An 11,700-nucleotide genomic window follows, 5' to 3' on the forward strand; every position below is an offset into this window, starting at 1 on the left:
TCTTGAGATAACTTTCATGAAAACTTTCCTCATTTTCATCATGTGACTTTTCTGTTTTGGTAGAATCCTCTTTCAAAACACTTTCAACGACCTTACCTACCACCTCTGAATCATTAACATCATCAAATTTGGAGTAAGTGACATCAATGTTATCTGGCAATTGATCAACCATGTTGAAAGCTTTTGCCACCTTCTCGTCATCATAGAATGTAAACTTTTTCTTAAACGGCGGTGCAACCTTATGATATTCTGAGCCGATTCCCTTCTTGTTTTTCTCAGAATCATTATCATCCGGTTTAATATTGAAAATTCATTCAAGAAGGTATGAAGATGCATAACAACTATGAAGTTTTTTATTTTCTTGTTCTAAATCAGCCATTTTACGTTTAAGCTCAACAACTTCATCAATATATTGATTTACAACCTGTTGCTTTATTTCATATTTGTTTTTAAGTTTTTGTGATGTTTCTGAATATTGTGAAAGTCTAGCTTGAATACGTTTCATTTGACGTTTCACATCTTCATATGCTTCTTTTGTAATATGTTATGACAATTTCATTCCATCGTATTCTCTTTTCATTTCTTGAATTGCATTTTCTTTTTGTAAACATTCTTCATTCATTGCTGAACACTTTTGTTTCAAAATTTCCTTTGCTTTTTCAAAAACCTTACATTTTTATGTCAGCTGTTCATCTTTTTGTTTCAAAATATTTTTATTTTCAATCATTTCTTTACATTTTTCTTTGAAAATTCTTTCGTTTTAGTAAATTCAGCATTTCGAGATCTTAAATTTTCATCTTTTTCAGTAAAGGCACTGCATGTTTCCATGCATTTCCTGCACTGTTCTTCAGTTTTATTATCAGATTGTTCATTATTTTCATCAATATTTAACGACTCAGAAGATTCAGTTTGAGTTTTTACCTCAGTTTCATCTGGAACCTTAATCTTCTGCTGGCTTTCCTCATCGGCTTCTCCTCTCGTCTTCTTCTAAACTTCATTACTCTTCTGTTCACTCTCATCACCGACCGTTTCTACCATATTCAACTTTTCATCAACCTTTACCTGATTTTCATCATCGTCCTTATCTACCATCTTCTTCAACTTCTCATCATTCTTCTCTTGACTCTCATCAATGGTCATCTTCTTCAACTCCTCTTCCATCTTCTCAACATTTTTCTCAAGTTTTTCTTCTTCTTTCTTCTTCAAACTAGCAAGCATCACTTCTCTGATTCGCTTTTCCATATTTGGGATATAAGTTTTATCCATAAATTTATTCGAGTAAAGTTCTGCAGAAGTAGGAATCGCCTCAAGTAGATCTTTAAAATTTACACTACTTGAATCTACTACTGGATTTCCTTTACGATCTGTGTAACACTCTTTCTTCTTATTCCATCTACCCATTCTTCTAGCTTCATCATAAGCTGCTTGCATTTCATCCAACCTGATACACGCAATGGTTCTTTCTCGCATAGTTTTCTCTGTGACAGGTTCTTTTTTCACTTCAGCAACCAACGCATGCTTTTCGTTTGGAATGTATTTATTCCAATTGAATCCTTCGTCCTCTTGATTAACCAACAAGGCTTTCTTTCTTTCTTTCTTTCAAAAACCCTTCATCAGTCTGTTTTTTATTTGAACTTTGGCGGTTGTTCATTTATTTGATGATAAATTGGATTTCGGTAGTAGTCTTCATGGAATGGATTCACTCATTCATCTGCTTGCCGGTTTAAGCACTCTCTTTTAAAATGCCCTTTTTTTGCACTTGAAACAAGTGACCTTTGGCTTGTTAGATCGCAGCTTTGTATCTGCACCTCCAAGACAAGACCTCCCGGTAATCTCTATAAACCTCTATGCCCTCCTGATGACACTAGCCATACACCATCTGATATCTATCAGTTCCATCTCTTCTGGACCGATCTGGTCGTAATCTTCCTTTGTTATTTCCGGGTTTCCTATTCTATTGGCCACCAGACTTTCATACGACTCCATAATTGATGCTAAGAAAATCATCTGTTGTTTGGCTGCATCGGCATTCATACTTGGAGACTTTTTCAATTTCATGGTGATGTTGCATTCAATCTCATCAGAATTTTCTTTGTTTGATGTTGAAGAGGTATGATAACCAGGATTATAACTTGAAGAAATGCCTTTTGATGCTTCATCAGAATTCTTTGCGCTAAAGGCGGTGCCAATCTTTGGTGCTCGATAATAGAGATTGACATTTTGCTGATAGTTTGAGCTGCTCATTTTATTCTGCTTTTGAAGCTCCAGCTCATGTCCTTCAGCTTTTCTATCAACATGTCCAGGGTGATTTCATCAAACTTAGAATCATTTTTCAGAATCATCACAAACGTCTGCCAATCATATACACGAGGTAAAGCCTTGATCAGTTTGTCGATGATTTCTTCTCTGCTCTTTGTAATGCCGAATCTTTCAAGTTCAATTTTTAAATGAGAGAATCTTTCGATCATTTGTCAGACATTCTCACCCTTCAGACAGTCGACTAGGTCGAATTCTTTTTTTAGCAATGATATTTTGTTTTTTCTTGATTTGCTTACTACCTTCAGCTTTCACTTTTAGTGCTTCCCACACAGATTTTGATGATCCATCATGTTGGAGTAAACAAAAGATATCATCCCTGATTGACTGTTGTATCAAGGAGATCATTCTTTGTTCATCAGAAAATGTCTGTTTATCTTCTTTTTCTAAATTTGCAAGTGGAATTTCTTCATTTTTATCATTTAAAGGTCATGTATATCCAAATTCCAACAAAAATCAACAATCATGAGCATATGCTTTTACCCAATTAATGAATCTGTCTTTCCACCAGTTATAATCTTCTATATTTGTAAGTTTCGGTGGTTTGTATTAGTTCCGTACATGTTATCATGTTTCATACTTTCTGAAATAGCCTTTGAAACACTCTTTCACAGTGTTGTTTCGAATGTTGTCTCGAATGTGAAGGCATTATAAAACTCATTGTAAAATTCCTCTTCCATTATCTAGAACCCTTGATTAACACATGCAAACAGATTAACAAACACTTGAAACAAACTTTGAAACAAAAAAAAAACACAACTTGAACCCCTTGATTCGTACGAATGGAGAGAGGGTTGGTTCGTGCAAATCAACAAGCCCTTGATTCGTACGGATGTAGCTAGTGGATTCGCGCGGATGGACTTATCTAGGTCCGTACGAATGCGCAAGACACAAATACCACTGAATTTTCAAATACCCTAATATCCAGTAGATTCGTATGAATAGAGGAAGTGTAGGTCCGTACGAATCAATACAACCAACAACCAGATCCGTTCGTGACTATCTGAACACAATCAGCCATGTTTTCAATGGTTTGATGACGTTTTCATTTGAATTTTGTTCTGAAATTTTGTAGGAATGATTAAAACTGATTTTCACACAATATGTATGAAAATCAAACGTTTTTAACCATGAAAACGTCGTGAATCTGAGATTTAAAGTTCAAAAAGAAGTGTAGAATATGAGTAGAAGAAGAAATGATGAAATCTGATGAAATCAGCTCTGATAATGCTTGAAATTGCTTGAATCTTGTGTCTTGAATCCTTGCAATCAATCTCCTGCTCTGATACCACTTGTGGATTCATGTTGGATCGATTCTGTTACACCGTTGACTGCGTGGTTCACGTATCTTGTGTGGAATCCAAGTATGTGATTAGATTGAACACAAGCAAGCTAATTAACAATGATTTCTATTACTGATATAACAGTTTACAACCGTGAAATCAAACGATAAGAGTTTTCCCTCTATGTCAACAAACATACAAATGAAATGAACAAGACTAGTATTTATAGGGATCCCAGGTCCAGGTCCGTATGAAGTTAACACGAATGGACCTTGGTCCGTACGGACCCACACCTATGGATGGACATCTAGGAGCGAACCAACTCACTTGTGCGAACCAACAATTAACTACGGATCAGTATGCGCAGGTACGGTGGGACTCATCAGGTGCGCATCAGCTAATCCTAGAAACCCTATATCTCGCACTTGTGTTGATTCGTGCGGATGGACTCCCGTGCGAACCTGCATGATCATATAAACCTCATCTTTTCACACTTTGTAATCCTGTCTTGCCTTATTTCTAAGCTACGATACGTGATTGACAAAAGCGATAGACATATGCACTCACAATCCTTCACTTAAACCACCTTGATTAACACCTTTTTAACACCTTCATAGTGTAAATCATGATGTTTAATTTTTTTTTATAAAAGTTACTTTGTCCATAATTCATTTTTAAGTTTAATATAAAGTTCATGTATTATATGGATGATGATCTTTTTAAGATCTAAACATAAAAATGTTTCAATCATCAGTACTAGATTAAATTATACAAGATCATCCTTTTAAACAACCTACTTTAACATAATCAACATAAACATAAGTATCATCTAACACAAAACAACATAATCTACACATATTATATCACATTAGTGCCCTTGTTATGTAAAGATTAGTGTCTTAATTTTTGATTAATTTTTTGTTCAAGATGATTAACATGTACTTTAGTAAACTATATGTTATAACAAGCTTAAAATAAGTTAAATGAAGTCTTACAACTTTGCAAAGCTTAAGATGAAGATTAAGAAAGAATAAGAGCTCCAAAGTGATCCTTAATGTTCCTCCATGTTGCAAAGTCCTTAAGTGATCTTGAAATGGGTTAATAGAGGTTTAAATGTAGTGTTTAGTGGATGACAAAGAAGGAATTTGAGGGTGTTGGGACTGCCAAATGTAAAGAAGGAAAGGAAAATGTGTTTTTGGTTTTCGAAAGAGTGCAAAAGTGATGATTGATAAAAAAAATTAAGTGTTATATTATTGCAATATATCTTCTTAGTCAAAGACTGTGATATTGTCCACCATACATATTCATCATCACCTCTAGTGTTTTAGGGTGGGAAGTATGGCCGAAATTATGGTCATGCACATGACTTTTATATTTTTTTTATAAATTTATAAAACATGTGATATATATATATATATATATATATATTATTAGAAGATATTTAGGTAATTAGTTTAAGTAGGGTAATTAGAGGTTAATGATTGTTTAGGGTTAGAAATAAAGTCTAATTAGATTACTAGTTTAGTAGGTATAGGTTTTGGATGGTAAAAATGCCACTAGTTTACTCGTCGGTTCGATATCGGGTGTTATATAAAAAGTGTTATATCTTACTGGGAGCGATGGTTTTATTTTACCATCGATGCTATGGCATTTACGACGCCAAAATATTGCTAACTAGTTTGCTAGATGATTCGTTTAGGCGTTAGGGTGTTAAAATATCATTTACTAGTACGTCGGATAAAAAAAAGACAAGTTATGTAAGTTGCGACGTAACATCGGAAGCTTATGTTTCGGATATCCCATTGATATCCCTAAGCTTATTTAGGGTGTAAAATATTATTTACATGTTCTATGGACATTAAAATGATCTATTTTAGTATTGCGGACAATTTATTTTTGTTACAGTTTGACGCGGATCAGACGCTTTATGTTTATGTACATTTTCTGGAAAGTTTGTGTTTCAACATTTGGTGCCCCTAATTAGGGGTTTTTATTTGTATTCCAACTATAATATGCTTTCATGCCATTCGTTGCTCGTTCAGAACTAGCTGGCATGAATAGTGTGTTCCGGTGAATAGCGTTTCAGCATTTCACCAACATATTCAGAACTAGCTGGCATGAATAGTGTGTTCCGGTGAATAGCGTTTCAGCATTTCGCCAACATATTTGGACATAGTTTGTACTCGTGATGCGATGAATATATCAATATTTTTTAGCATATTTAACCATGTCCTATGATTGCTAGGCTTTACGTGACCTAATCTTGCATTAATTAAGTCGTACGAACGCAATTAAATGTATAATTAAGTTGTTAAGTTGTACGCAATCACCATTATTTTTGCCGGTTGTCATAGTTTCTTGGTTCATCATATGTAGTTTATACACAAATTGGATTTGAAAAAAAAAACATGTTGACTATCATTGGTGAATGTGTGTAAGTACTCTTTTGGTTATCTGGTCAATGATGGTGAGGGCGACCTCATGTGTGACTTTTTTCTTATTTGTTATGTTGGCTTTTGGGTTTCGATAATGTTAATTGGTAATATCTACGTTTATTGTTGGTTGTATCATTGCCTTTTCAGGTTTTCCTTGCTTTAGTGTGTTGTTTCTTTTGCTTTTGGGTTTGTACCACCTAGGTTTGAGGGTGCTTATGGTGGATTAATGCTTTTAACTTTCGCTTGGTTGCTTTAACATTTGATTATCATTTTTGTAACAGAAGCGTTGGCAAATTGCTCATACGAATAGGTATGATATATTTCATAGCGATCATCTATATGTTATATGTGTTTAATTTTGTTGACATACCTAATATTTCGAATTCTTGATTAGGACCTTTACTTTAGTCGTTTGAGATGACTTTTAATAAACAACCACGCCTAATTTAATCTGAGCGTATGATCGATTACAACCAACAATAGTTGATAAACCTTTTACTTTGTTTGGAGTTATATTGGTGTGTAACTTATACATTTTTGTTCTTTTGTGCAATAGGTTATTAGACCTTATGCAGAATTGTGTTTGCTTAGTTGATTCCTTATTTCCTTATTGCTTGCCCAGTTGGGTGCGTATTTCATATTCACACACCGAGCTAGGAGGCACGTGCCGGAGTTGATTACATCAAGGTAAACTTACTACTTATCATTTTATTTATCACCTATCTTTTGTTTTGTTAATAGTAATTAATTATTAATCTTATAGGTTAACCAACACACGTAATTCCAAGACAGCCTGTGTTTTTTTGTTGTATCAATCTATGGGTGTAACCGCTAATTAGGCCTCTTTTGTCATGTGCCTGCAACCGAATGGAACCAGTGGTGGAAAAAAGACGCTGCCACAAAACCATGATGTTTGTGCTTTTGTAGTTCCCAAAAGTTTTGTTGGGTTTCTTATTTTTGTAAAAGCATTATGCTTACTTTATATTGTATGAAAGTGTTATGTAGTCGAAATTAACAATATGTAACAACAATTAAGGGTACGTCTATGTTATAAATGCTTTGCGATTATGGTGTCTGCGGCGCAATGAGCGCGGGCATAATTCTTGTTGGGTTTTTCACATGTTTATCAAAGTGATTTTATCCATATAAGATCAAAACGCAGCGGAAAAGTTATTTAAAACATGTTACTTTTAAAATATAAAACTCATTTTATATGTAAAACCCAATACCCGGATCCATATACGAACATGCATTCTATCAAACATAACCATAGGGTGTTTTAGAATACTACCTTCTTGGAGTAAAGGATATGAAGAGGATGATGCTTCGTGAATGGAAATCTTCAAGAGTAGAAGGCCTCAAGCTTGTATACCCCAAGATTTCCAACAAAAACCTTGATTTTAGCTAGGATATTTCACACTTATGATCAAACTTGAAAACCCTTGAACCACCCTATGTTGGCCGAAAATTTGAGAGCAAAATTTCAAGTCTTACACAAGATTTTTGTCATGCAAAATCTTATTAAAAACATGAGAGAAGTTGCCACCACACTTACCCAATCATGTGTCTTCTAAATATGACAATTGCATGCAATAAGATTGGACCAAAATGGTCTTGGGAAGACCCCATGGGGGCGGCCCATATTTGGGTTTTATAAAAAGAAATCAAAATTTCTTTTAACAATTTAAGTCTTGTTTATTTTATAACCTTTTATAAAATATAACATCATATGTTTATAAGACTTATGCAACATTTTAAAATGTTATTTAACCCATTAAATAACAAAATAAAATATTCTCTCAAAAATAAATTATCCATATAATTTATTAGTTTCTCAAGTGCAATTATTTAGAAAACCAATTTCTAAATATTATAAGTGTTAATATTTATTTGTTTAATCATATCATAACAATATGTGTCTTGGGCATACAGAGTCCAACAATCTTCCACTTGCACAAGATACATAGAAGATTGATGCAAGCAGTAAATACCACCTAACTATAGTTTACTACCCCTAATACGTATGACTAACTGCCATTCAATGACAACATCCCCTCCAAGTCCCTTACTTTAACATGATTTAGGTGAATCTATCATTTATCCTTTCGTTACAGATGTCTTGTTAAATCCAGAGACATAGAGTGATCACTCTCTATTGATTTAACTTTAGCAGGCCTTAGACATCTTACTCTCAACAAATAAAAGGAACAAATCCCTTCTTGACTACATACGTCTCTCACAATCACCTTGTATCACACCTGAGCTTAGCCTTATGTACTGCCATATTACTAACAGCAAAGAACTAGGTCAAGGTATAATATTTGGTGAATATCAAGACCCAATATGTATCTCAGGTCAGAGGATACTATGATATTCGCCTTTACTCAAATTTACTTATAATCAATCACAAATGATTCCATGCAGTAATATTTGATACTTATAATCAATCACAAATGATTCCATGCAGTAATATTTGAGAGCGGGTCAGTCCAATATTTGTATCCCACAAATATCTATGAACTTTGGCAGTAACACTTTGCTCTATATTCATACCAAATGAATATCCACCAATCCAAGTTCATAATAGTCTTACATTTATATTTGTTCCCACATGTATGATCGACTACGGACATTTAGAATAATTTACTTATTCATGGATTTAAACATGCTAAAATGGAACATAACCCAAAATACCATAAAAGAGTTAAAATAGCAATTGTTCCAATATCCAAATACAAAATAGATCAAATCCAATCACTAGAATATCAATGTCCTAAGGCACATGTATAACCCTCATGTTTTGGCCATTCAAAGAGCTTTGTGAGTGGATCCGCAATGTTTTGATCGGTGTGAATTTGGCGAATACATATCTTTCCCTTTTCAACTTCATCCCTTATGTAGTTGAATCTCCGCTCGATATGTCTAGTCTTTTGGTGCGCACGAGGTTCCTTGATTTAAGCAATCGCACCCTCGTTATCACAAAAGATCTCTAGGGGGTCTTGAATGGCAGGGACCACCCCTAGGTCGGTAATGAATTTCTTCAACAATGCAGCTTCTAGCGGCGATGTATTCTGATTCTGTAGTGGACAATGCTACCACATCTTGTTTTGAGCTCTTCCAAGAGACCGCTCCTCCATTTAAAATGAAGACATACCCCGATTGCGATCGAGAATCACTTCGATCAGTTTGGAAACTCGCGTCCGTGTGGGACTTTACAACGAGTTCCTCCTCACCAGATCCATATATTAAAAACATACCCTTAGTCCTCCTAAGGTATTTTAAAATGCTCTTAACAGCCTTCCAATGACTATTACCTGGATTTTGCTGGTATTTGCTCGTCATGCTCAAGGCACATGACACGTCCGGTCTAGTGCATATCATTGCATACATAATAGATCCTATAGCAGACGCATATGGGATTCCTTTCATTTTCTCTTGCTCATCCTTTGAGCTTGGACATTGAGACGTATTCAATATTGTCTCCTTTTGAATAGGTACAAAACCTCTCTTAGAGTTTTCCATTTGGAACCTATTCAAGACTTTGTCAATGTATGCACTTTGGTTTAAACCTATAAAGCACCTTGATCTATCCCTATAGGTCTTTATTCCCAAAATGTAGGCGACTTCACCAAGATCCTTAATGGAAAAACAACTTCCAAGCCAGGTTTTTACACCTTCCATGGTTGGAATGTCATTTCCAAATAGTAAAATATCATCGACATACAGTACTAGGAAAGTAATGATGCTCCCACTAGCCTTCTTGTACACACAAGCTTCATCGCCGTTCTTGATGAATCCAAAATTCTTAATTTCTTCATCAAAACGGCGATTCCAGCTTCTAGATGCTTGTTTCAATCCATAGATTGATTTCTTTAACTTGTATACTTTATTAGGCTGTTTTGGATCGACAAAACCTTCAGGCTGAACCATATAGACATCTTCATCAAGATATCCATTAAGGAAAACCGTTTTGACATCCATTTGCCAGATCTCATAATCATAATATGCATCTATGGCAAATAATATCCTAATTGACTTTAGCATCGCCATATGCGAGAAGGTCTCATCATAATCAATCCCTTAAGTTTGAGTGAAACCTTTTGCTACAAGTCTCGCTTTATAAGTATCCAAGTTACCATGCATATCAGTTTTCTTCTTGAAAACCCACTTACTTCCAACTACTTTGGAGTTAAGAGGTGGCACAACCAATTCCCAAACTTGGTTGTCATACATGGATTGCATCTCTACGTTCATGGCTTCAAGCCATTTGTCACAATCAGATTTTGACATTGCATCATGGTATGTGGTTGGTTCATCTGAATCTACCACGTAGCATCCATCAATGAAAAATCCATATCTTTAAGGTGGACTACTAATTCTACCAGATCTGCGAACATTTTGTATGTACTGATCAACCTCTTGATCGTTTTCAACAACTTCTTGTTGAGCGCTAGTATCAACCAAACGTGTATCATCTTGTGGTTCTTGATCCTTCTTAAGTTCCACCGTTCTACTACTAGCTCCTTCCATAAGGAACTTAGCTTCTAAGAACTTACCCTTTCGAGCAACAAATACCTTTTGCTCGGTTGGATCGTAGAAATAATATCCTATATCATCTTTAGGATATCCTACAAAGATACACTTAGTGGATCGGACTTCCAATTTATTTGGGGTGTATTGCTTAACATAAGCTTCACAACCCCACACCCTCAAGAATGATAACGATGGAGGCTTTCCATACCATATTTTAAAATGTGTCTTTTACACTTTCTTGGTTGGGGCCATATTTAGTATACGAACCGCGGAGAGCAAAGCGTAACCCCAAAACGATAGGGGTAACGTGCTTCTAGCCATCATAGATCCAACCATATCCAATAGAGTTTGATTTCTCCTTTTGGACACACCATTGTGTTGTGGTGTTCATGGTGGAGTAAGTTGTGAGATGATCCCACAACTCCTAAGATGATCTTGAAAAGCACCACTAAGGTATTCACCTCCTCTATCGGTGCGAAGGACTTTGATTGTTTTCTTGAGTTGATTTTCTACTTCACTTTTGAAGTCTTTGAGCATTTCAAATGCTCATCTTTTTGTCTTAGTAAATACACATAACCATAATGACTATAGTCGTCGGTAATGGTAATGAAGTATCTTTCACCATTCCTAGTCATTGGCTTAAAAGGACCACATACATTCGAATGTATGATACCTAATAAGTCTTTTGCCCTTTCAAATGTTCCACTAAAGGGTGTCTTGGTCATTTTACCTTGTAAACAAGATTCACATACATCAAATGAATCATCTTCATTCGTTTTCAAAAGACCATTTTTCTGAAGTGGTTGCATGCGATTCTTGTTTATATGTCTAAGGCGACAATGCCAAAGATAGGAATCACACAAATCCATTTTGAGTTTCTTGGCGGTTACTTGGTATATTGAGCTATCATATGATGTGTCTTCTTGATCTAATTCATAAATACCATTTAAAGACATGGCTTTAAAGTAAAACACATCATGCATAGAAACATAAATGTCATGGTTAAAAAATTCGAAATTAAAACCACATTATCTCAAAAGGGAAACAAAAATTATGTTCCTAGTTAAACTAGGAGCATATAAAACATTCTTCAAAATCACTTCCAAACCACTTGGAAGCTTTAAAATGTACTC

This window comes from Helianthus annuus, chromosome 5 (genome assembly GCF_002127325.2).
Source record: "Helianthus annuus cultivar XRQ/B chromosome 5, HanXRQr2.0-SUNRISE, whole genome shotgun sequence".
NCBI lineage: Eukaryota > Viridiplantae > Streptophyta > Magnoliopsida > Asterales > Asteraceae > Helianthus > Helianthus annuus.